Consider the following 24912-nt stretch of genomic DNA (forward strand, 5'->3'; position numbering starts at 1 on the left):
TCATGTGTCACATTCTTGCCACCATCTCTGCACTTTTAGTTGAGATTGTCACTGACAGGCCGACACACCTAGGAACCACAGCAGTTCCCAGAACCATAATTCTAAATACCATCCTAGCACTCTCTAAATTGCAAGGGTTCCCTTGTAAGGTGAGAAACCCTTTCTCCTGGAGGTTTGTTTATCTTGCAGTTAGCAAAGGTAAGGGACTCCTTTGTGAACCATTTGCTTGGAATTTAAAAGTATAGTATTGCTGACAGAGTGCTGAAAATTCATCACATAGTGTATTTAACATTTTCTCTCTCTAAAGGTGGTGGGCTGGGGGTGTCCCCTTCCTTCTTCCCCATTCAGTTATTCTGACCATGAGCAGAGAATAGCTGCGATGACTCAGCCACTTGCTCACAAGGGTTCCCTTACCAAAGGTTTGTTTGGAGGGCTCACTTCCAAAACAAAGATTCAAATGCCCTTTCTCTTTAATAGTCTTACTGAACGCTGCTGCTTGTTAATGTTCAGACACTAATAGCACTGGAAAGCGTTGTTACTTGTGTCAACTCGTCAAGTAGTCTAAACAAGCCTGTTGGAGACTGGCCAGTTGTGGCCAGTCATTGACCACAGACACAGTCTCGAAGGCTATTACAACTTGTAGAAATGAGAGGTAGCTCTGCTTCCTGTCTAGCCCACTTCCCAGGGACTATCCACAGAAGCACTGGACTTGGAGGCCAGTGGGGGTTTTTGTTTAACTACAGACTTAAGATGTGCCTTGTTTTTTAGCACCACAATTGAGATGTGTGTAAAAGCTTCAGAAAAGCCAGAAGTAAGAGCATTATCTGAAGTGATGCCTGGCAGCTGGAAGTTTATAATATAGTTTTGTGGTTAGAAGGTGCTGATAGTTTTTTATCCTACTTGCGTTTTTTGATGAGTGGGTGGATGGATGTGTGAGAGTTCCCTTCTTTGGATGATTGTCAAGCTGTTACAAAGACATCTCTAGTCTTCTTTGGATGAGCCCCATTCATCCCCACTGCACGCTTCCTCTCTATAAAAAGACCTTTGTGATCATTTTACATCCCTCAGTAAGATGGGTAGAGAAAAATCTTCAAGTATGCCCATGTGGCAACAGCAAAAAACAAACAAACAAAAAAACCCTAAAAACTCAGAAGACTATATTGAAATTTCTTTTGGCAGATTTGTGTTTGCTTCTCTAACTCTGGAGTATTCCTCAGGAGGGGTAAAAAGTGGCTATATCTGTTACACTGCATCCAAGGTCCAATTCTTGTCTCATTATTTATTTGAGAACTTTTTATTAATCACTTACTCTGCCAGGAACCATGCTAGAGACCAGGGATTCAAAGATGAAACAAAATGGCTGTTGCCCCCAAGTAGCACCTATACTTGAAATAAAGTAGTTGCTGTGATGGAAGAAGGTAGAAAGCACAAAAGAGAGGACCTGAGAAAGGCTGGGAAGACTTGACTAAGAACATTGTATTTGAACTGAAACTGAAAGGACTATAGGGATTTGTCAGATGAAAAAATCAGGAGAGCAGAAGGAGTGGGGATACTGCTGCAGCCAAAGCTTCAGAAACGCTGAGCAGGAGCTGGTATGGTTGGTTATTCAGGGAAATCCAGATCCTCTCTTGCCATCACAGTATGGGGAGGGCTTGGAGGGATATGGGGCTAGAGAGACCAGCAGGGACCAGGTCATTCAGTGCCTTGTAAGCTGAGTTTCGGTTTTACTATTCACGTGATGGTAGATGATTGAAAAGTTGCAAACAAAAAAAGTGACATGATCACATTTGCAGGTGACAAAAAAATCACTTTAGAAAACTAAATGCTTACACAATGGAATCCATTCATTACCTGGGATTAGCCCCTGGGTTATTGGGGCTCATCAGGGCATACAAAGAAATCTATCTATCTCCCTGTTGGTTATTTTATCTCTATTGTGATACTTAATGGATGTATGTAAGGAGCTTTCCAAATCATCTCTAGGCTTATGCCAGCCATGGGAAGGTTTGTTGAGGCTTCCCAACATTTTTTTCGTTTAGATCTCACTAATTTTTCTCTCCTGCTGCTTTTCCTCCAACATCCTACAATGACTTGCTGTTTTTTGAGCTAATGATCTTAAGGCTTTTCAAAACATATTTATACCTGGATTAAAGATAGGGTAATTCAAACAATGTGATATTGGTATATGATTGAAAGACATAGCAACAGAAGACATAGCTGATTCAGTGTCAGACTCTAGTATGTATAAAAATGTAATATATGAGAAATGAATCATCACAAATCAATCTTTCATGAAGAAGTGTGATTAATACAAATGATTAACAAATACAAATAAATAACAAAGGAAGTTCAATTTCACAAGTAAGCAAAAAAGGCTAATTAAAGCAAAAAATAATATAAAAAATACTATTTTACAAGTAAAATTAAATATAATGCCCATGAAATATAAATGAGAAAGCCATTCTCTTACTCAGTGAAAGATATAACTCTTCTGGAAAGGCTATTATGTATTAAAACCTGTTTTCTTTTAAAAAAAGTTTATACCCTTGATCTCATGATTTCGCTGATAGAAACATTTTAAGAAAAAAATTAGAGGAGATCCAAGATGGCAGAGTAGATAAACACTGTGCCTGTGTCCTTCCATGAACACATTAAAATTACAACTAAATTATAGAACAATCAATCTGGAGAACCACCTGAAGTCTAGTGGAACAGAAATCCTATAACTGAAAATATGAAGAAACCATGTCGAGACTGGTAGGAGGGGCAGAGACGCAGAACAGATCCAATGTGTGTGGCAGTTGAGAATCAGGAGGGATATGTAGGCCGTGGAGGTCCTAGCCAGAGGAAGGGATCCCAGCCCCATACCAGGCTCCCCATCCCAGGGCACTGGTACCGGGAAGAGGAGTCCCCACAAAATTTGGCTGTGAAAAACAGTGGGGATTTCTACCATCCAGGTGGGACAGAAGGCTGAGGGAAAAGCCCTCTGAAACAGCCCATGCGAAGATTCACTCGCTCGCAGGCACTCACCCTGAGTTCCAGTGGAAGGAAGGTGACTTGGAGGTGTCAGAGGCATATGAGGGGCAGATTGAGGTGTGTGGCTGGAGGTGAGGGCTGGAGAAAAGTTGCAATTTTCCTGTGACGGGTCCTCCTCCCATGCAGCCAGCAGGTGGGCACCATCTCTCCTGTGTTGAGCCTTCCCCCTCATGGCCAAATCTGAATCTGATTGGCCTGATCAGTCCAGCTGCTCTGCCTTGTCAAGTCTTCTGGGATCCCGCTGCACTAACTTCCCCAAGACCAGAGGCACTTTCTCTGCAAGCATCCAGCCCTGCATGCACTGCACTCTTTCTTGGAAAATTATCAGAGTCCAGGAGGCCCCAGCTAGGTGGCCACTGGCCTTGGTGGACTCTGAGACTTTTGCTGAGTCACTCCAAGCTCAGCACTGGCACCAAAAAAGAATTTACATTAACCCAGTGACTACAACTCTTACAATTCTAGTGACTCCCTGAGACCTTGCCTCACCCAACTCGTGTAGTGCATGATGCTCTACCAATGGCTGAAACGTAAGGGAGCTGACAGGTGGCAGCAGGCCTCGTGGTGTGCTGGCTTTTTGCGGAGCTACCCCAGGCTGAGTACTGGTGGCAGACATCTTTGGTTCACAGCGTGGCCTCTCCCACACATCTCCAGGTTTAGCACAGGCAGTGAACAACTGCAGATTGTTTTGTAGCTCCTAAGCTCCTACCAAACAGTCCTTGAACAGTCACAGGCGGTGGCTGACCTGGGCCTGCACTGGAACTCCTCCCAAGAGGCCCCAGAACCAACATGCTTGGAGGTGGGCTTCAGATCATAGGAGAGCACCACCCAATTAGCCCCACAAGCAGCACAAACAAAGGGTGGTCTCAACAGGCACCAGAACCCACTGGGGCAATCCTGCTCAGTGGGATCCCTACACAGCAGGCCATAAGCTGTGGACATGGCTAAACCCCACAGCCAATCAGCCTGAGGGTCAATCCCACCCACTGATGTACCAATAGCAATAAAGGCTCACCTATAAAAGGAGGGCACATACACACCACACAAGGGACCCTCCTGGAGCCTCCAGAACAGGTGACCACGGAGACTGTGCCAGGGCCCCACAGGGCATCTACTACATAAGACCACCTGGCAAAACTGGGAGACACAGCAGATCTACTTAATACATAGAAACAAACAGAGAGAGGCAACCAAAATGAGGAAGCAAAAAAATGCATCCCAAATGAAAAAACAAGAGAAAACTCCAGAAAAAGAACTAAATGAAATGGAGGCAAGTAACCTACCAGATACAGAGTTCAAAATAAGGTTATAATGATACTCAAGGAACTTAATGAGAACTTCAATAGAGAGCTAGCAAGCATTAAAAAAGGACATAGAAACCATAAAAACAAACCAGTCAGAAGTGGAGAATACAATAACTAAAATGAAAAATGAACTAGAAAGAATCATCAGGAGACTAGATGAAGCAGAGGATCGAATCAGCAATTTGGAAGACAAGGTAGTAGAAAACACCCATTTAGAACAGAAAAAAAAATGTGAAAAAAGGGGAGAGATCAAGAAGTATAAATTGGTTGGTACAAAATAGTTATCCCGATGTAGGGTATAGCATAAGGAATATAGTCAAAAATATTGTAATAACTATGTATGGTGTTAGAAGGGTATTAGATTTGTCGGGGTGATAGATGCGAAGGGGTTGGGGGGCAGGGTGAAACAGGTGAAAAGATTAGAAGTACAAATGGTAGTTACAAAATAATCATGGGGATATAGAGTAAAGCATAGAGAATATAGTCAATCATATGGTAATAAGTATGTATCGTGCCAGGTGGGTACTAGATTAGTCAGGAGGATCACTTCTTAAATTATATAAATGTGTAACCACTATGCTGTACACCTGAAATTAATATAAAATAATATTGAATGTCAACTGCAATTGAAAAATTTTTAAATGGGGTAAAGGTGAAGTGGAACAAGAGGTCCAAATTTCTGGGTATAACACAAATAAGTCATGGGGATGTAATGTATAGCATAGGGAATATAGTCAATAATATTGTGATAGCATGGTATGGTGTTAAATGGTTGCTGGACTTATCATGGTGATCATTTCTTTAGGTATGTAAATGTTGAATAACTATGGTGTACCCCTGAAACTAATATAATATTAGATATTAGCTATATTTTTAATAAAAAATCTTTTTAAAATAAAAAATAAACATAAAAAAGAAAAAATTAGAGATTTAGACAAAGTTTAATGCATAAAAATGATCATTGCAGCATTATTTATAATATAAAACATCTAAGAAAAGGTAATTTGTAAAATGAATCGTACCAATAATCACTCTCCTTCACAAAAATAAATATTTACTGAACTACTACAAGTTATTGATGAATTTATTTCCTATAATTGTCCCATGTTACAGATTAAGAAACTGGGGCTCAAAGAGTTTGGGTAATTTGCCCAAAAACCTCACAATTTTGGTGCTTAATTCATATCTGACATCAAGACCTTGTTCTTTCCACTACACCTCACTACTATTTATAACTGTATGTCAATTGTTTGCTTAAAAAATATCTATAAGTAGCTCCATATCTCTGTTTTTCCAACCTTCCAGAAAACATGATAGTTCTGCTTTTGGATCTCAGTCGTGTGAGTTGGGGAGCTAGTGCCCAGTGTGAAGAGTCAATGAATTCATCTGCAATTTAGATCATTCACTCCGCCCACCCCCATGTCAAATCATGAACCATAAGAATGCAATGTTCCTCCTGGGAATGTTTCTTCTCTTACTCTTGGAACAAATCTAGGGGAGACAAGCACTGAAGACACTGAGTACACCCCAGATAGGATCTGTAGTAAATAGTGGCTAGGCCATTTATATTTAGTGTTTACAGTTATTTATAGGGCACCCTCATCTACTAGATAGCCAGTTTCTCATACTTAAGGAAGTACAGGATTGTCAGTGCATTGAACACAGAGAGAGTACACTGTCTAGTGGCAGAAGTAGAGGACTACAGTTAGTTCTCAACAGTCAGTGGCTTGACTTGATCTTTAAATGAGGAGGCACTGGTTGACTTCAGTTTTTGTAAAGATGGGAAGTGGAAGTAAAAACAAACCACCAGCTTCACAGGATCAAAGGTCCGTCAGCCTATAGTTGCAAATTGCCAAGAAACACATAGCAGGAACATCAAATGTTGATGGTCAATTAAAAGGTCATGAAAAAAAGTAACACTTGTTTGCCTCCTACTTATACTTTCTTAGTTTAAAGGAGTTGGAACACTTGTTTTAATTATTATTACCATGTAATGTGCTATTCTGCTATCTTTAGATATAACCATTAGCTAGTGTCAGCTTTGGATTTCTAAAGAGTGGAAAGCAATAGAAAAGGCCTCATAAGAAAGTCACAGTGCCCTCTTTATCTACTCCCTCTCTTTTTCTTTCCTTCCACAAAGAATGGAACTGTGTTTATATTTCATCAAATCCAAGATAACGCTGATTACAAGACTAACAAACATGTCAGGTATAATTAAGAAAGGAAAGTACTGCAAATTAAAATGACACAAAGCTTCTTTTTAACTTAGAATTTTTATTTTGTTCTTATTGAAAGAGTTCATTTAAGCTTTTTTAGACATAGATATTTCTTTATCATACATTGCTCTCTTGCATACATAAAAAGGAAAGTGTAACAAGATAACTAGCTTAAGGTATTCCTAAAGTTGCTTCATTCATAGTTAGCTTTTCTTCATCATATTTTGATTCAGATTTTTTTCCCGTACACAATATTGTTCTCTGTGTTATCAAAAAGGTTGTTTTTGCAGCACGAGAGTGCTCCACTCTTATCTTTGGGGTTTTCTTTCAAGTCACAGACATCCATTCCTGCAAATGCTGGTTATTGCTTGATCTCACTAGATCAAAGGAAGGTTTTCAGACAACAGCCAGAATTCACATTTCTTTCTCAAATTATCTTTTAACAGTTTGTTGACTAAAATATTGAAGGGTTGAAATTATCCAGTCATGATTGCAGAATGTCAACCGAATTCAAGGTTACGGAAGTAAAAGGAACGACATTTATGTCAGGACTTCCACCTGGCCAGCAATGATTATAAGATATCATTAAGGGTAAGATTTCAAAGATGGTGAAGTGTAAATACGTAAGTAAATTGAGGTCGGGAGGAGTGCATCCTACAACAGATAATATAAAGTCTGAATTCGATTTCCATTGCATACAGGGGACAGTGGGGATAGGGGGTAGGGTAAAGGGTTAGGGATGGGGAGTTGTCTTCTGATTATTATTTACTCCAAGTTTGAGTTCTAGTGTCTTCTCATAGTATCCTCTCAATGTGTCCTGCAAAGGACTCAGACCATGTTTGTATGCTGTGTCTCTAAGGAAACTACTACAGCTTTCAGGAGCTGTATCATGTAATAAGAGCCTAGGTTTACACCAGCATCTAATTTTCATTTTATTTCAAAGATTTCCAGCTTATCATAATTAATTCTTACAGAAACAGATACCCCTTAGGAATAATCAAGTTTCTATATTTTACTCCCCACTCTAAAAGTTGAACACATCAGACAGAATGTCTGCTAACCCTAGGGGGAATCTGAGCCACGTACCTGAAAACAGATACGTGGCCAATGCCTCTACCTTTAAGTTGACGTGAGGCCAATGTGTTGTTGATTTCGGTGAAGTTACATTGGAGGCATTGTTTCGCTGATTATTCATACAGGAGTGTGGAATGGAAACCAAAAGTCAACAAATGGCAATATGGCGAAGTGGTTTGTGGTTAAAAAAAACAAAAGCAAAAAACTCCCTATTTGGATAGACTTGTGTAGAACTGGAGGTGAGGGAAGAACATCAGAGGAGGAGGAAAAAGAGACTGGAAACTAAGTTACCTCCAAAGAGATAAAATGTTTGAACAACAGACATTTTCATGACTTTCATGACTTTCAAACACACATTATGTTTGGAATTGACTTAAGTTGGTTTTCTTCAAAAAAGACCCTTAGTTTTTAGGAATTAACTGTATTATGTTAAAACTATGTCATTCTGGTCTGCCCCACAGATCAGAATGAATTTTGGTCCAGAGGTTATGTGACATCTTATTTTGGTCAACTGTTTTGTTTAATTTTATTGTGTAAAACTCCCAAGTTCAAGACTGAGAATCTGGCCAAAGCCAGGTTGCAAAAATACAAACGTGACAGGTTCTACGTGAGAAACAAAAATGACAAAAGTGTTAGATGCCTTATATGCAGAGCATATCTTTAAATTAAAGAAATAATAATCTTAATCTATAATTTGTTTTGTGAGTTCATTAAGTTTTTGTCGAAAAAATATGGAAATGCACAAGAGTAGTTCAAACATGTGTGGAAAGGGATGTTTATTGTAGCCATTGGCTGTTTGTTTACCCCCACTTCACGTTGTATTAACACTGTAACAGCTGTATACAACATCAGAGCGGTAGTAGATTGGGAGAGGGGGGTTATCACTTTGTGAGGAGTGTAAATGTCTAACTATTACATTGTTTTTACACCTAAAACTAACAATAAAAAGAGACTGCATGTAGCTCATTAATTAGAATTGAAAAATAGAAAAATTCAGCCAAAATATTTTTAATTTTGCATTTTAATAAAACATCAAGTCTAAGACCTTTGAAAATGTTTTTTCATCTAGATATACAAATCAAAAACATGTTCTTCATCCTATCCTCTGATTCTAAGAAATGATCTGCTTTAAACACCAAACGATATCTTCAGATTTCATGTTATCTTTTCATAAGATCATATGAATCAATCTCATATTATCGTATTGTTGGTGGTGGTTTTCAGCCTAGTTTTCCATTTTTCTGATTAACCATTAAAGATAAAAGACCCTTAGGACAACTGCAAATAAAAAAGAATATAATGAAATTGTCAGCTATTTGTCTGTATGTCTGGAATACTTAAAATTTCCCTTGCATTTAAGCATTTCCCCTACAGTCTTATTATACAGTAATTCTTAAATGATACAAGCCAATCTCTAGCGCTGCTCTTGTTCAAATTCTTACAAACCCTGTCTTAATGAGGTGGGATAGGTGGGGAGAGAGTACAGATTTTAAAGGTGCTACTGGTGTTGGCCGGAGCACTTAGCCTGAGGGGGTCCAAAGCAAAGGATAATGAGTCACCATGGCAACACACTCAAGGTCTGGTTGATTGGAAGGACCAGCCTTAAGACTCCAGTTTCTTCTAACTCACTCCCCATCCACGGCAAGATCTCAGGTGACTCGTGAATTGTCCTTAGGGCAATTATTGAAATAGCTACAGTTTATTGTTTACCTGTCTCTGTCACAGCAACACAATTGCTTTTCTCTCTTCAACTCTCCTAGCACATGTGCATGCATACATGTGCGCGCGCGTGCGCGCGCGCACACACACACACACACACACACACACAAAACAGCGACCTATGTTAAGTGAGCCATTCTGAGCCCAAGTCCATGGTACTGTTAATAAAGTTTTTGCACTTCAGCTTAATGAAGTTCCCTTGCTCAGGGTTCTGTTCTCTTCTCCACCTGCCTTCCCATTTCTGTGCCCGGACACAGACTTTTCTTGGCTTCTGAGGGCAAAATTCTGTTTCCAACAGCCAGTTCCCTAGTTACCTCCCCAAATTCAGTCCCTCCTTCCCTGGTGGATTCACAACAGTGTTAGAGGTTATAAACTCACATCATCTTCATGTTTTAAAGAGGCAGCATAGGCAGGACAGGTGTGGCAAGGGCCAAGAAACAGAGGTACTTTCTCTTTTTTTGTGCTCAAATGACCTGTTTGGGTATGTGATAATGGGCCTGAAAATCAGTAACCCAGATTTTTGGCCCTCTGGATTTCTCTATCCATGAAATGGGAGACTATTTATCCTGCCAGCCAGAGGATTACGAAGCATGTTTACCAAGCACATTTTGTTTTTGTTCAAAGCTCCCGGCACAAAGAATTATTTCAAGTGAAATTGAAGTACTATGCCAGCTATCCATATGAAACATGTTTGGAACATTGATGCTTTCATCTTTTGTTTCAGGAATTTTGAAGCCTCCATCGTATTGGTGTAATGTGGCTACGGGTTTATACTTTTGTATGAGGCAAAAGCATGCCTGTTACAGGAACTCCAGGAACTTGAGTGGTTGGAGGTTTCGTGTTTTCAGTTTATGTGAGGTTCACAAGAAGTCAACAGGTGGGAGCACCCATTACTGGCTCATGTGGATTCTCTCCAGAAGTTAAGTTTACACTGAAACACAGCTGAAACTGAGTTTCGCTTGATTTCCACCTGAAACCATAATTCATCTGAGGTTCATTTGAAATTTGCCCCTATCTAGTTTAGGACTTGAAACAGGTTCACTCAGAGTTTTGTGAGCCTCAACAAACCTCTCAGTGAACTTGGCCTGAATTTGAGGTTTTGATTCAGAAGTTTGGGGTTTTCATTCAGGAGCTTTGCATGATCCCCAGCTATCTCAGGCTACAATCTGAAATCCCATCAGACTCACTTCAGACCATATGGAGTAAAGATAGAAACCTCTATGGTTCTTAGCCACTCACCACACATTCATTCCTATGTTTCTATATCCTCAGCAGACCTTGCTAGGCTTCTACAGAGAAAACTTTTTTTCTTATCCTTAAAAAATAAAAAAAAATAAAAAAAAAGACATTAGTCTCAGTGGCTGCTAGAAATGAACTGGTCAAAAAGACTATCAATTTCTTGACACTCCATTACATATGTTGAAGGATTGTTTCCAAAGTGTTTCCTTTCACTACTCTCAACAGACGTGTTTGCTGCTTTCGAATCCAGTAACCTCCCCCAACTGTATAATGTATTAAGATCTTAAACTCCTATTTCTAATTATGGCGGTAACTTTTCAAGAAGGTTCATTACATAATTTCAATGATAAAAGCCACAAAAATTTTAGTCAGTCCTTTAAAATACTTTTCTTGAACGCTGTTGATATTTGTAATAAATGAGACAATATAAAGTCGTATATTTTTAAAGTCTGGGATTTGTAGCATTGATTTTCCCCATGCTAGTTATTGTCCCAGTGTGAGAATCTATTTTCATTACAAGTTCTCATTTATACTTAAATGACTCTTATTTTTATGGTGAACTGTATTTTGTTGCTGCTTACAGTATAGGTAATAGTAGATAAGAAGAAATGGAGCAAACCCACATAAAATAGAGAAATTTCTATTGGTTTTGACAATGGGGAGAAATTCCCATTTCCTTTGGTGAATAATGCAAATGAAGGATTTTTCTCAGTTATAGTGCTTTGGGGGACATCTGGCTGCAAAGTATCGGGTTTTTCCAGAGAATAGTGCTTTACAATTGATTTCCAAGTTATTTCTCAAATCCTCAGGAAACAGATTAGCTTTGCAGTATTTATTCAAACATATTGGAAATCAAAGTGAGTTTGAACTGGCAAAATGTCTGAATTGAAGACTATTTGTAAAAAAAAAATGCATCTGGATTCCTTTTAAGGATATACGGTCATTGAAACATGGCTAATAAAGTTTCTAAGCCAAATCCTTTGAAGGAAACTCTTTCATGAATAGAAGAGACAGTTGAGAATAAATTATAATCAGCAAGTCAATTGTTTCTAATAAGTGGGTTCTTGAAAACTCTTTGTTCCTTTAAGATTTAAGATTCTCCTCAAGTCTAGTTTTCACTATTAATTTTCTGGGTACACTTTGTGTTCACAGAGAATGCAAATGTATGCTTCAATCCAGCTTCTGAATCAGTGAGATTCGTGAGAAACTGGGTGCATTACCCAACCCCTAGGCTGCTGCCTCCCTGGCTAGTTCAATTATCACTGCTGGCTACATTTTCTTTGTTCTCTTCCATCACCACCATATCCCAGGCAAATAAATGCACTTCCCCTCAACCCTTATTTTCTCTGTTCCTCAGTGGGCTGCTTCCCCCAGCCTCAGATCACTATCAAGCATAAAACTTCCTTCATCTGTCTTTCTTCCACCTCCCCAGAGTTCAATCAGCAATCAAGAAGAATCCAGTCAATGATTTCACACAATATCACTAACTTACCTCTATTCCTCTCCATTTCCTCTATGAAAATGCTGGCTCAGCAACCTACATTTTGTCACCTGCCCTAGCCACAGCCTTCCAGGAATCCTCTTAAACCTCTAGCCATCCTCCTATCAATCCACCCCTTAGAACCCTGGGAATTTAACCATGTCTGTTCATGCCATTCCTGCTCAGAAAACTCCTGTGGCCTCCGCTGCTTACTGAGCTCAGACCTCCTGACTTAGTTATTGAGAGCCTCCATAAGAACTGACTCCAGCTCTTTCCAATGTGGGCTCCTGCTTCCCCTCTGGGTAAACCCCAAACTTGAGCCAATCAGATGATTACTTTTCTGTTTCCCAAACAGACTGTGGGCCTTCCAACCTCTTTGCATATTCACATGCCATTCCCCCATTTTTCTCTCAAAATCCTATCAATCCTCAGTGCCCAAAACAAACATTCCAGTTTCCATAGTGTGTGTGTGTGTGTGTGTGTGTGTGTACACTTTTCAGTTATATAACATATATAATTACTTACAAGCATATCATACAGGAAAGCACTAGCCATATTTATAACCATTGACTGCTTTTATAAATGTATGCATCATATACTCATATATATCTTATAAAACATTTTAGAGGTAACAAAGAACTTTCACCCATATTATCTCATTTACTTTTTGCACCCCACCGATGAGATGGGGAACATGGATAGGTGACAAATGAAGAAACTAAATCTGAGGAAATTGCATGGATTACCCAAGGTCATCTAGATAAAAAGTGACAGAAGCAGGTTTCACACCCAGGTCTTGTAACAACTCCTGGCACTTTCAACCCTAACACAATGACCTCCATTCTAATGGGACAGTGACACGAAGGACGTAATTTCTGCAGCAGATGGGAAAAGAGGCCGGGCCAGGGAGGGTCATGGGAGGATTCTGAGGAGAGCAGTGGCATGATCAAAGCGCTGCTGCAGGAAGATGGATCTGGTGGTGCTGCAGGAAGGGGATAGGAGCAGGAACACCCTGCTGGAATCCATCTCTCACTCTTCAGAACTCCTGTGGCCCTTTGTTTATGCTCGCCATGCAGCGTTTATCCAGTACTGCAATCTGGGTATTTATTTGTTTATTTACTCCCTTCCTACAAACACTCTGCTTTAGAGCAGGAAGGATTTAAGGTGGCTTTAAACCATCTTATATTTTACAACTATCTTAATACAACAGGATCTTATTTCCTCCACTTGATTTTAAACCTTGAGCATAAAAAGTATGTATTTTACATCTTTGTACTAACCATGTGTTTCACACGGGGCCATGCTAATTTCAGATGTTCAGAATCCAGTGAATGAATGAACGAATGAACGAATGAATGGACATCTGATAGATTTCTGAGGAAAATGGGATTAAGTAAATTACAGTATTTGTACCTCAAAATAATATGTAACCATTCATAGATGAGGCAAACTGATATGAATTTAAATGGTGAGAAGACTGTGATATATATATGTTTAGTAAATCACAGAATACACACATATATATGAAAAACAGTGTGCATGTGTTGTGTGTGTGTGTGTGTGTGTGTGTGTGTGGTATACATTGAACTGCTAACACTGGTTACTTCTGAGAAAAGTAATAGGATTGGAAAAGAATCATGTAGATTTCTATGTTATAGTTTGAATCCAAAGTTTACATAATTCTCTAAAGTTTTGTACACACTGTAAAACATATTTTACAGTGAGTTTGCATGACTTTGTGTGTCCAGAGAATTTAGTAATGCAAACCATAATAACTAAGGGCTAACACTACAGTTTCACATTGTCTTGTTGGCTTAGCCAGGGTTTAAAATTACTATTTAGTCTCTCCCATGTGCTGAATGTCTTCATTTAACTTAATCCTGGATATTCTTTCCAGCTTGTGATCAAGACCCACCTCTGAGTCCAACTTCCTTCTCTGTGTTGCCGACCCTCCCACCCAGGTGGCCACAAAAGATGCCCCACACATGGTCTCCTGGTCTCCTTTTTGTCTTTCCTTTTCTAGGACTTTTCATGGCACATCCTTGTCCTTCCTGGTTTGACTCTCCTTTGGCTCTGGGCCATCTACCTGGATCTAGCCCAGCTGCCTCCCATAGTGTCCCCGGCAAGCTCTCACAATGCTCATTGCCATTTGCAGTGCAGCTCCTTGAGACTTTAGTTACATGTGTTAAACCACCTTGGACCTGTTCTTTTCCTTTCAGTGGGAAGAACTGTGGTGCCATGTCCTTTGGTGCCATTCTTTCTTCTCTCCCTTTTCCTATCACCCCCAGATCAACAACCATTATTTTTCAGAAGGAAATTATTTTCCTTAAATATCTGTGTTCCAATGAACACAATGAATTGTTTCTACCAATGAGAAAATATAGGCATCAGGAGGTTACAAATTTTTAAACTATGAATACCCAAATAATAATAACAACTATGATTTTCTTCATTAGCTATTGGTCTTTCTTTTCTTTGCAGTTGACTGTTTTTTTTTTTCTTTTGAAAAGTCTACTTTTCCTCTTCAATCCTTCCTATTTATTCACTAGCCGCTAACTACCTTCCTTACATTGCATTAAACCTGACTTATGTTTCATTCTCCTAACATTTAAATTGTAACCAAAAGAGTCTGGTCTTCTCAGACAGCAGAGTGCAATTGTTTTCTTGTGTGACCAGGTGAACCACATCATCAAATGTGAAGCTATTGAATAATCTTCAGGAACCTGAGGAGGTTGTTCGTAGCTACCAGGCACCCTCTGCCATTACTGTCACCATCTTTCCCACTTTTGTCAACTTCTCATTGAGCATACCAGAAGTTCAGGGGCGCTGTAGCTCTAGCAGTCAAGTCAGAGACCAAGAACCCTTTCCCCAAAGAGCCAGCTAGGGATGTGTGCATCTAATCTGCCTTCTATGTGCTCCCCAGTCACCATACCTCACACACCTGTCCCCAGTCATAGCGTACTCGATGTGTACTTGATGTGTACATATAAGACTTGCAGACCTAAATAGTGGAGAGTCGGTAAAGCTTTTACAATAGCTCATAAAGAAAAACTCAGTCAGATTTGTGAAATTCAAAGGAAATTGTGCTCGCACGACTCTGATTTCACCAAGAATCCATTTTCTAGGAAAATTCATGCTCTCTCACCTCTATGCCCTGGAAATTGAATCAAGCCATGGTTTTAATATTTTGTGGTTTCAGATCCCTTGAGAACCTGATGAAAACCATGAGGTCTCCTTTTCCTGAAAAATGCTTTTCTGTTTACAGACATGAAACTTGACAATTTTAAGGCACTTGCCTCCCCTAATGCCCCTTCCCCTGAAGTTCTTTCTTAGATCCCAGGTTAAGAACCCTGAACTAAAGGGAGAAATCAATCTTCTGGAATATAGTCCAGGGTAAAGAGATTCTAAATAGAGCTTATAGGTGGCTCTCACAGAAAGGGCAGGTGGTGTTGAGAAGAAACAGTAAGAGATGTCGATGAAATAGAGGACCGGCGTAATGGCATCAGACTGTGGGTCAATCTGAGATGATGCTGAGAACAAAGTCCTCGGTAAAACTGCTGAATTTCCTCAGGTAGGATATTTTGAATGCTTAAAATAGGCTTTGGTGTCAGATGGATGTGGGTGAGGCCTGACTGTGTCCTGTAGTAGCTTAGACAATTTACTCTACTTCCCTTACACCTCATTGTCCTCTGCTGTGAAATGGGGATTGTTAGAGTTTAATGGGGATGGGGTAGTAAATGAAGGACTTGTGAAGTACTTGTTACAATGCTTACACACGTGCTACCTATTACCATTATGCTGTCTCTCTCTTTCAGGCACTGAAAGGATTCTGCAGGTCATTTACACTACAGTGTGAATTTAAATTAAATGCTAATTCACTGAAAGCTATTTGCACAGTGAACCCTCTTTCCCCAAGGAAGTTGTCCCATGCCAGCCCTTGGCAGAAAGATGGAGGTGATGAGCACAAGATAAAGGAGGAAGATGAAAAGAGACCTTAGCATCCTTAAAATCCTTGAGACAGCTAAGCTAGAGCTGGGGGAAGATTTGTATTGATGGGTAAATGAGAAGGACTGCAGCAGGGCTTATGGAGTAAGGAGGCACATCTGGTCCTGGCCTCAAGCCCTCTGTGTTCTGTTTGCTGTATTAGAACTCCATAATTAAAATACATACATGGTCAGCAACAGGCATGTGTTCAGTCATCTGAAAGGAAGGTCCACAAACCTTAAACTGAGCAAAGATGTCAACTACATAAGTTACAAATGATTGCCAAAAATTGCAAGCACACTGACACTCTGTCTACACCAAGGGAGCATTGCAATATTGCAAGCATAGTTAATACAGAGGCTTTAATAAACAAAGTAGGACAAATGTCAGCCTTATCTGTGAAGTGACCCAAGTCTTGAGGTTTTGGGGTACTGGTGGTAACCATGCTTTGTGATTCAGCCATGTAATGCATTGTCCTGACCGCTGCTTTGGACAGAGTCTCGTTATTGTGATAAATAGCGTGGTTAAAATAGCCGAGCACAGTTCCCACTGAGGCTGCTCTGTCTTTATTGTACCCGGACACCAAGGGTTCCTAGAGGGGCTTATCATCCACTCTACTAACTCCCAGGAAAACATGTCGAGCCTTTAAAATGACGACGTAGTGTGATTTGAGGAAATTTAAGCTTTTATTTATCAATTTCTATACTAGTCATCCCAACCGCTTGAAGTATATAAAGATTTTCTTTCGTGTTCTATTAAAACAGACCTGTAGCACTTCCTCTAAGTTAATGATTCAGGTGCATATAATTTTAAAACATTGAGAGTCAGACGTCTGTATATGTGCTTATTGTTTGCTAGTGTATATATATGTGGCAAACATATCAACTTGTTTCATGAAAACTTATGTTTCTGGATTTCATTTTACTTCGAGGAATGAAATCTGAAACAACTCTGAGATTATTTAAATAGATTATTTAAAGCATAATATTGATTGTGCAACTTGTTTTGTTTTTTAAATATTTAAAGATCCATGAGTTGTTTGACCCTACAAACAGATTTTGGTTTCTAACTTGATATGATCTTCATTAACAACTGTTCCTTACTTATAAACAGAAGAAACAGAGGTGGATGCAGAGCAGAGTAGTCAAACTCCTTCCAAATTTGATGCCTCTCTCTCCTCCCTCCCTCAGCTCGCTCTCTCTCTCTCTCTCTCTCTCTCTCTCTCTCTCTCTCTCTCTCTCTCTCTCTCACCAGTTTATTTTTTAATGGGATCTGTTAACAGTTAATTAAATTTGGGAATCTTCACTTTTTGGAGAAGCCCAAGGATTTTTAGAACTTTATGTTTTAGAACTGTATGTGATGAGAGACCATGTTTATCCTAAGAGAATGGCCTTAATTCTTTGGCGTTTATTTCACATTTTGTGTTGTTTCTTTAATTAGTTGAAAACTTTTTTAGGTCAAGTAGGCTTTTTAAAGAATGAAAAGGTCTAATTCCAGGGCAGGGCCCACAGTATTTGTGAATGAATGGAAAGTTAATTGAGGAAAAGGGCAGAGTGTATTTCATTTGTGCTTAATTTAAGTGGAGCTGTTAAGCAAAGTAAAACATTACTGAACTCCCAGGTGTGATTCCCAGCTTGTGTCAATATCTTAGATTTCTTTTCTGTGATAATTCTGATGGTTGTAGTTGTGTTTTGTTCATTTGTTTTTACGAAATATTTTACTGTATAAAATTCTCTCCAAGAAAAGCTTTCCTAGAAAGAGAGTTGTAAAAAGGTAATGAATTTAGTAAGAGATCTGATCAAACTGAATATTCACACAGTTCAGTAAAACAGTCAACTCTTCTATGATACATCTCTTAATGTTATACAATTCTTTCTCAGATTAATGATTTTACTTTCACTAGACGCATTATTATGTACAAATCTTAAAGTTCCGGGGAGTGAAATTGCAATACTGAAGAACTGACTGGCTGTAATGTTTGATGAAACTCTTTTGTTTCCATTATTTTTTAGCTTGGTTTTGGTTTTCTAAGAATTTGCACCCTTGATTTTGGAATTCGTTATTTCAAACTCCCATAATCCTAAAAACGAAAGCTGAAACTACGGAATTTTTTTATGGTTTTAACTTTATCCTTCCTTTCACCTAGAAAAGGGCAAGAATTTGCCCCCAACTAAGCCAAATTTATGGAAAAGCTTGATAAAAATGGTGAATGTTTTGTGTATGCAGTGATATCCACAGTGGTATGACCTTTTCTGCCTTCAACTTGTATTATATGAAATGTTCGTGCCACTCTTCTAGAAATACTAACCTTATTTTTTTTAAGACTCCTTTCATTTATTTTTTCAGTCAAAAGGGGGAAGTAATTTGCAAGGAGTTTAGTATTGTGATAATGTACAGGGGTTCATGCTTTAGTGAGCGTTCAGAAATGGATTACAAATAAAGGCAGTTCAGTTTCCTCATCTTTAGAAATGGAGAGGAATTTCATGGTTTATAAAAGAAAGCAGCAATAATGTGCTTACCTTATAAAACATAGTGAAGTACAGCCAGGAATTGGAAAAAAAAGTGTGTGTGTGTGTGTGTGTGTGTGCGCGCGCACGCGTGCATAAAAGAGAGGACAACTGATGATAGTTGTAAGAAAACAGCTTTAGCAACAAATTTCATAAAGATTAAATGTGAAAGACCAATGAACATTCTCCCTCTTGTTAGTTGGCCTTTAAATAAAATGATAAAACGTTGTGCTCATATTTTATTCTTGTCTCTGCTGCTGACACTGAATGATCAAAAATAAGTGCTTGGATAGCTATTATTTATTCACAACCTCTTGGCTGCTCTCAGAATTTAGGAAAGATGAAGACTGTGATCACACACACACACAACACACACATACACACACACACACACGTGTGCATGTGCCTCAAATCCTGACATTTTCAAAAGTAACACTGAGATTCAAATGTTCTTCCTGTGCTGTTTTATCCCAAACTGTGGATTACACCTACTCCCAAAAGATCTTTAAACTCTATAAAGTTTTTCAACCATCTCCTTCTTGTTTCTTAGTCTTTCAATCTGGTCCTCATATGTTCATTTTGGCCTTCCTCTAGTCGGGCTTCCTGTCATGGCAACCAGATAGAAAGAATAATATGGAAAAGAGGAAAGTAAAGAGATGAAAATGTCAACAGATAGGAAGGGATGGAAACGAAAGATTAAGGCAATTCCGTACTACAAAGGCAGAGAAAAAGAGGAAGAATCTGGGAAGGTTAATTATATTAGGCCTGTAAAACATTTGAGCTTTTCAGAGAAGGCTGGGAGATGAGGAACTGGTCAGCAAATGGAGAGTGAAGTTGCAATTCACCATCAGAGACAAGAGGAGCTCTGCCTGAGCCTTGGGGCTGTGCCCAAGGGCCAGCCTTCGATTAAAAGCTCCGGAGCCCAGGACACACTTAACCTCATGACATTTCTCGGTTGTCTGAAAGCTTGGAGCTTAACAAGATGGTGAAAGGGGAGTCCTCAGGGAAGAAATTCCTCTTCTTCCCAGAACTAGCCTACTACTGGATTCCAGGGCCACTCTGAATCCCCCAAAGCATCCTAAGGCCTCTTTTTCAGCTCTGAGTCAGGATCTGGGGGGCCCAAGGAGATTAAATATACCCCTTGGTAATGGAGGTTTTTTCTGAGATCTTTCTGATTCTTCTCGGGTGATTCTAGAAACCCTGGCCTAAGTTTGGTAGACTATATATCCTTGTTTGCTTAGGGTAGACACAATTTGCACCTGCTATCCCAGCATAAGTATTAATAGCACACCTATCACTCTCAAAAGAGATGGATAAAAAAATTCCAAAGTCATCCTTAAGTGTAGGCTCTGAGAATTCTAGGAGACCCAGTAATCTATCAATCTGTTAAGACTGGAGGAGTGTGAGCCAGAGCAGCTCACAAGTGACAAAGGAAATCAACTGTCTGTCATCACCCTAAAGGCTGGGGAGTGAAGCTGACCATCATAAGCTAGAAACATTCTGTGGTCTCAGTATACAAACATGAATGGCATATCTGGCTGTAGAGGAAAGCAATAAATTTAACTCTTGGGGCAGGGGTTCTAGATTTAAGAGCATGCATCTTATTTTGTGGAGCTTTATAAAACTAGGATCTCTGCATCCCAGCCTTGGAGTTTATGGCTTATTGGGCCTAGGGTAGCTCACTGGGACCTACCACTGGGAATTCTGATGTTCACCTCTAACAACAAATGCAATACCTAAGGCATGCTAAATAAAGGTACATCTCCATTAGTGTGTTCATTTAACTTAGAAGAAAAGAAGTTTTTAATTACAACAAAAAATCCTACCAAGGAAAAGCAAGTATGCTCTTGGTCTTTCAGTCACTTTGGGAAAAGGCAACCAAATACAGCAATAAAAAGGATTTGGAAGGTTATTACCCATAATGCAATTTTGTAGGGAACTTCTTTTAATATTAATTACCCTTTTAAAACACGAATTTACTTTCATTCATATTTGGTCATCAAGACAACTTGTGAGGTAGGAATTATTATAAGAGTTGAGAAAATAAGGCTCAGAGAGTTTATGTAGTCAGTCCAAGCTAGTAGATGACTATTCTTATAAAAATTCAAATAAATTGTGGGAATACAGAAAAAAAAAATGACAAAGGAAGTATCTATCATCAAAAAAATATCTTAATGGAACACACTTGCACATGTTCTATTTTTTGTAGAAATTCACAATGAACAACCAGAAGGACTTCTCAAGTCCAGCTTTCTTTGCCAGCTAGTCTAGGAAATTCTTAACATTAAGGTACATTACCAGGTAGTTGAGGTACAGTTTTGTAAGACTGTACTGCTTAGTGACATGTTACTATTTGATAACCTTATTATGATCAAGAAAATCTTCAGATACTAATGTTCATTTCTCCTATTGCCATTGAAGCTTCATTTCTTCTTATTAAATCGCTAAGCATATCCCAATTCCAAGTCTATAAGGAAAACACTTAAATAATGATGTTTATTAGTAATCCTGAAGCTTCTCTTTCTGGGGTCATAAACTTAAACCGTTTAATATTTTCAATTGATGTAAGTTAAATTTCAAATCCTGGTGGTGCTCTCCTCTAAAATACTTCAATTCTGATACTGTCCTTTAAAACATACAGGCAAATTTGACTTTGGGTCCTATGGTAGGCACCTCATGCCACAGTTAGTATCTTCAAGTCTTTTAATACCACACATGCAAAGCTGCCCTCCTAAGAAACAACACTGTTTCCGTGATGTCTCTGAATTTTCTTGCTTCTTTTACATATTTTTAGTTAAATTAGTGCCCAGCAAGAGAGTGATATAGGACAGTATAGATGGTGTTGCTTGGACACTTCCTCTGTGTTGCAAGTTTAACACGTTTTACTATTGGACTTCATTTATTCTTCACAGGAAAAATATACAGAGGGTGCCAAAAAAATGTATACACATTTTAAGAAAGGAAAAACTGATTAAAATTTTAATATTCAATATATACCGATAACAAAAGATGAACACAAGTCACGTTTGACTTCTGCAATTACAAGAGGTGCTCAAAGTGGTTACCATCAGCGTCCAGACACTTCTGATTACAGCGAACTACTGCTTGAGCAACGTTGACCAAAGTGCCCACCTGTATACATATTTTGGCATCCCCAGTATATACAATTTATTGATGTATTTATGTAGTTCTTCATTTATAAAGTACAATTTCTTTAGTTCCTTTCTTCCTCTTTTCCAATTCTCCATCCCTCCCCCGGGTCCACCCGACCTTGTAGGTAAGATACCAGTTTCTTAGAGAAAGGATAATGCCAGCGAAATTTAAAATTTGACTTTTCACCTACTTCTGTGATATATAACACTACACTTAAGTTAGCAAAGACTTTTCATTAGTTAAAAATTGTCCTTGTCAATGAAGCTTTACTTGAAATGTAAAGAATTGAGTTGCTGTGTTTCTTTTTTATCAGCAAAACACCTATTAATCATTTTGATCTTATATGCACGTGAGAATATTAAAACTAGAAATTGCAATTATACAGCACTAAATAAATTGCACAGAGCTTTCTTTCATAAACTGAAAAATAAATTACATTCCCCTTTTCTTTGCTAGGTAAAACATATTTTTCTGAGTTTTGACTTATGATTATATCCTTTGTACTTTTTGGTTAAGTCATTAATAATAATTGAAACTGCTTGGAATAGCTGGGACAAGGGCAGTTTACATTCTCTAATAGTTTAAGGATACAACAACCCTTAACATATTCTTAAACATCAAAAGGATCAGTTTTCAAATCTTGGTGTTATTGGATTCCACTTTAAGTTAGCATATTTTTCTTCAGTAAGATTTGCTACTGAAAAATCTTGTCCATGTAAATATCCAGTAGAATTATCAATAATCGCGTTAATAATGTTAATGAAACTGTACAGTTAAATGATGGAGACAATTAGTTCACACCAGTTTGGTTTATTTATTTAGCAGTGAGCATTGTTTAACATGTCAGTCCTGAGAAACAGAAACAGCCATGAAGAGGCTTAACATTACTAATAAAACAATCAGTATCAAAATATTTTATGTAACAATTTGTTCGTGTTCATATAGTAATCTGTCAACTCTATGATTTGCTTATTATGTGAATTAACTCCGTAATCGCTCTGAGATTGGATTCGGTGACACCGTTTAACTGCTCCCGAGTCGGTGGCTTTTAGTCGGTATTTTTATGGAAGGAGCTGTCAGGCTAATCTGAGGACATTTGGGGAAAGCCAATAAAATGTCACAAACTTGTAACAAGTTAGATTTATCGTGGTTTAGTAGAGACTTTAACACTTCTCCCCTCCTACCCTCCACTTCCACTCTGGCCTCTCCCTTTTCAAACGCTTTTTTTTTTTTAAACAATAATAATATTAAGTGCTAATCCAGCTCTAAACTTGACTCTAATTGGGGGAAGCCAAATCGCCCTGCACCGATACGTGGCTGAGCAAAACACTCTCGGCGCAAGGAAGGGGGGCCTTGGAGAGGAGGGAGAAATTTAAAAACCCTTCGCTCCGCCCAGTCGCGAGCACTGGAGCGCCGCAGACCCTGGAGGCGAGGCCATCTCGGGGACACCCTTGGTGGGCTCCCCGGAGGCGACTTGGAGAGCTGCCATCCCTATCCTCGGCACTGGTCCCCCTGACGCCAGAGGAGATGTCTGTGCGCTCCTTGCGCTGACCCCAGGATGGAAACGTTTGTTTTTTCCCTGCGCAATTTTCGCGCCCCAGGTAGTGGGGTCCCCCAGACCGGTCCGCGGGCCAAAGGTACCTGGAGGCCAGCGATGGCCGGGGCCGCGGGGGCGTAGGGCCGCTGCTGCGGCGCGTCCCGATTCCCGGGGGCCGCGAGCAAGCGTGGGGCCGGCCGCGCGGGGCTAGTCCAGGGAATCGCGTGCGTGGCTGTCGGTGTGCCTCAGCCTGGCCCTAGACTGCGTGGGGTGGGGTGGGGTGGGGAGGGGGCAGCTGCAGACTGAGAACTGTGAATCCGCAGGGGGCGAGGAGAAGCACAAAAGCTAAGCAGTGGGTCATTCAGGACACCTAAGGCTTATTAAGGAATATGTTTGTGGGTGCAGCTTCCACGCACCCGCAAACATAACCTTGTGTATAAGTGCTTACAGGTTGGCTTGTCAGACTTTCCTTTATAAATTCCTCTCCCCACCTCCACCCCCGCAAGGATTCAGCCACTGGATTTTTAAAAATTTCAGAATGGAAGTTTGCTAACATTTCTTTATAGCATATTTCTATTTAGTATTTTTTTTAAATAACCCCTGATAGAAAAATCATACATGGTATTTAAAATTGGTATTTAAAGAGAAGTTTCTATGAATGTATTCCAAAATCTGTCAGTTCCCATCATTCCATACAAACAACTGTAGTAATTTTGGAAAGTGAAATTAATGAGTAAGATAAATTTGGAAAGGACCTACTGAAACTGACATTCCTTTACTTATAGGAAACTTTATGGTTGATCATAATTGAAGAACAAAACAACACAAGGAATGTCACATGCTACTCAGTGTCCTGTCTGGGCAAATATTCAGTGTTTCACATTACAGAGAAAGGGACAAACCTGTGCAGCAGATTCCCAAGAGTATATAACACATGAAAAGAATATTTGAAATATCAGTGAGTGACTTATTTTTCATTCAGTTAATATTTGAACAAACCTCTCATAGGAAGGGTAAGAAAGAATTGGGAAAATGATAGAATATGAATAAACATGGGGATTCTACCCTCACTGATCATCCAGTCTAATGATGGGAGAGAGCAAGAAAGTTGGAACCACAGCAAGGAGTGGAAAATGTAAACACCTCAAGATAGGATCTAAATAGACTACTAGGGAATTCAGTGGAGGTGAGATTCCTCACAATTAAAGGATTGTCCTATAGTAAGGTGAGTCTGGCCTTCCAAGTGAAGGAATTTACTAAAGGTCATTTCCCTATCAGAGGGTCCTTGATATGAATTTAGTGTACTGCCTCTTCTAGAACCTTCAGTATGTTTCCTTCTATCAACTTTAAGTTGTCACTTTCTTCCTTTTTAAGTTTCTTAACCCCTCATTTTTGGGGTCAATTCCTGTAAAATTGAGGCTGAGCTGAAGTGACACAATAAAAGGGAGTTAAAAGTTATGAGCTAAGTATTTTTACTTATTACTTATTTCCAAAAAGAATCTGGGTGGTCTGTGACCAAAAACACCCCACTTCAAATAAATTGATCAAAATAGAAAACCAAAAAGGAAAAAGTAGAAACTTGAAATAAGGCAATCTTAAGAGTTAACATGATTACTGAGATCAAACTTCAGATTTGGCTCTGAGCTTCTTAGCAATCGAGCTTAAG

This window comes from Rhinolophus hipposideros (genome assembly GCF_964194185.1).
Source record: "Rhinolophus hipposideros genome assembly, chromosome: 9".
Classification (NCBI taxonomy): domain Eukaryota; kingdom Metazoa; phylum Chordata; class Mammalia; order Chiroptera; family Rhinolophidae; genus Rhinolophus; species Rhinolophus hipposideros.